This window comes from Limulus polyphemus, unplaced genomic scaffold (assembly GCF_000517525.1).
Source record: "Limulus polyphemus unplaced genomic scaffold, Limulus_polyphemus-2.1.2 Scaffold9075, whole genome shotgun sequence".
Taxonomy (NCBI): domain Eukaryota; kingdom Metazoa; phylum Arthropoda; class Merostomata; order Xiphosura; family Limulidae; genus Limulus; species Limulus polyphemus.
Window position 1 is genome coordinate 23,313 of NW_013674685.1, and position 2,944 is coordinate 26,256.

Sequence of the window (2,944 nt, forward strand, 5' to 3'; positions counted from 1 at the left end):
GAAATATATATATATATATATATATATATTACTATATTTGTAAGTACTTACAAGTTTATGTGCAAAAGTCAAAATATAATAGAGATCTCTTCTACCTGAAAAGGCTTAATCTATTTTTGAAAAAGTGAGTTACATATACAGTAGCATAAATATGCCCCTGCAATGGCGTGGGGGGGTGGCAAATTGTAATTACAATTATAAGGAAATAACTGTAGGGGCCCAATTACTTTCTTTGCAGGGGGCCCATCTTTTGTAGTTATACCACTAGATATACATATTTGATAATTAAGCATACCCAAAATACTGTTGATTAAGGTCATTAGTTTTAAATTCTCTAACTGCCTTCCAACCACGACTTACTTATTTAAGTCTTTTTTTTTAAGGAAGTTATATAAATTTTGTCAATTTTAAGTTCTTTGTGACAAAACTAAAGTAAGCAGTCAGTTGAGTGGATTCACATTCTCAAGGCCTGTGCTCTTCCAGTGAAACAATGAGCTGTGTGTGACAGTATATACGATGAACTGATACTATGGGTCAAAACTTTGTAACCATTAAAATCAGAACTTCTTACTTAAAAGTTACTATTATTGTATTTTTGAATTAATTTATAAAATAACCCCTCCTTTCTTGCCTAATTTTCTAACAACGTGAAAAACAGCATTTACATTTACATCCATTCTAATCACTTATATTTCCATACTCTGTCAACTACTTTGAATTTGATATCAATATCCAATCCTGTTGCACAATGAATATTTTATTAATCTAGACAGGATGTTGATAAGAACCAATGAGAGACCAGATTACGTATCTGTAATCAATACATTCGAATTTCCAGGTCAACTAGAAAAATGTCATAACACATACTATAGTCAAATTCACCATCCCCAATGAAATTTCTCCAATATATATTTATACAAGGAAAAATAGTACTCTCTTTCCTTTACAGTTTACCAAAATTTATCCAAAGTACAACTAAGTTTTATTTTTCTAACACTAGTATTAAATAACACTAACACCACTAACAGTAACACCGACAGTAACCGGGTGATTGCCTTATGCCGTCGGCAGTAGAGAAGAACAGAACTTTACACGAGTTTCAAGTTGAGAATTTATGATTAACTGAAAAATCAAAGACGGGAATAACTTTTTACTTTTCTAAACACGGACTGTCTTGAAGTCGAATTAAGTTGAACTTCAACTTTCAAGTGAAGGCCTAGATCACGGATATCAATAGATCGTTGAACGATCCTTTGTTAGTTTGTAATTTTGTTGCCCGTATAATTACTTTAAAGTTTAATTTGTAATTATTCGTATACATAATATAATAAGAAATGTTTTTTATCCAATTACTACTAGATCATCCACTTAAATAAACTTAACCTTTTCTTCCAAATACTATTCTTCAAACTTTCCAAACATTACTTACCACGTATGAAAAAAAGGCACAGGTTATTTCATCGTCACATTCCAAAGTTTCTAGTTGTAGTAGTACTAAATTACTAACATCACCGAAACATTTGTAACGGTTAGTGCACATGCGTGAAATATCACGTGATAGAAATTAATTTCTCAACTTTCAAAACAGAACTGCTGTTGCTGGTGGCGTAGTCACATGCACACTTTTTTCTTTTTTGTGCGCTGTTGGAGTGTAAACATTTTTGAAAATAAAAGAGAAAAGACCATTTTCGTAGAAAAACTTTTATTACTTCTTCCTTTCGACTTGCGGCTTATTAGAGAGGTAAACACTACTAATTTAAGTGGCAGGTTCGAAACAATTATCAGAACGGTAGGGTGTTAGTTCCTGTTCAGCAAAACGATGAAGTAATTAAAAAAAAGGCCTTTATTACTTAAAAAACTGTTTTTCTCATTTATATTTGATAGTTCTTTATATGCTTTTTTGTAATTATCACAATAAACTCATTACAAAGTACAATATCTATTAATTCACATGTAATTATACGTGTAAGCCTTTAACTTAAGTTTAAGTTAAACTTAAAGCATGAACAATGACTAGTTAAGAAAATTCGTATTGTTTGCTCTCACAGTTTAGCTTCATCATCGTAAAACTTGTACCATGTTCAAGTCATTAATTTAAATACGACAGCATATTTTGAAAATACCAAAAACAGTGCTTCGAACTCTAGGTTATTCAATGATTATTACTATTAGTCTTCCATACTGATGGTCGTCGCCAAATCCAGAAATTTCTTGGGAGAGGGGGGGGGGTTATGAGGAGAACTCAACGATGATCAAATTATGTTAAAATAGATATTCCTGCAACTTTTCAAAATAAACTTGATTCTGTATATACTCATTAGTTGATTTAAGTGTATGTATACATCACAACTATACTTATGTAAATTCCTTTTCATAAACTATTTTGCACCTTATTATATAATGTAATGTAGATATTTGAATCCTTCAGGTTAAGCACCGTATTGTACTGTATAGAACTGACTAGAAGCATTAGGTGTAAATAAACGGTTACATCCTGCTGAAATACTTATAGTTTCTCCTGCGTATAAATGATAACATAAAGATTTACCCTAGCCAGAACGTGAATTTAGAGTATGTCATTTGTCTGGTCAGTACGGCATAGAATGGCCATCAAGCCGCTAGACTTCAATAGGATTGAATTCATTATGACAGGGATATTGGTTTTGCTGTTAACCTGTAGGTAGATATTACGATTCGTGGAATTAATATGTATTTGGTTATCCAAAAGAGGTTTTGTTCACACAAACACCCCAACTTTTTGAGATGCCCCTGTTTCTAAATTGTTGTAGTGTAATACCTCCATGTTATGATATTGTTACGTCTCCGTTTGTTAATTAACTTTCCGTAACTTCGTTCCGACGAAACATTAGCGACACAAGTCCTTACTCAATAAAACTGTTTTACTCTTTCTGAATATAACTTCACGATACACTTGATTTCAACA

At 31.9% G+C, this 2,944-nt stretch overlaps 1 protein-coding gene across 1 annotated transcript in view; it reads right to left on the reverse strand.

The window, feature by feature from the left end:
* LOC111083326 (ras-related protein Rab-34-like) overlaps nt 1-1,522 on the reverse strand; it is a 24,832-nt gene extending 23,310 nt beyond the window's left edge. Inside the window, exon 1 of the mRNA XM_022379791.1 lies at nt 1,430-1,522. The gene's annotated coding sequence lies outside the window, so the exon portion shown is untranslated. The remainder of the gene's footprint in view (nt 1-1,429) is intronic.
* Between the last annotated feature and the right edge of the window lie 1,422 nt (nt 1,523-2,944).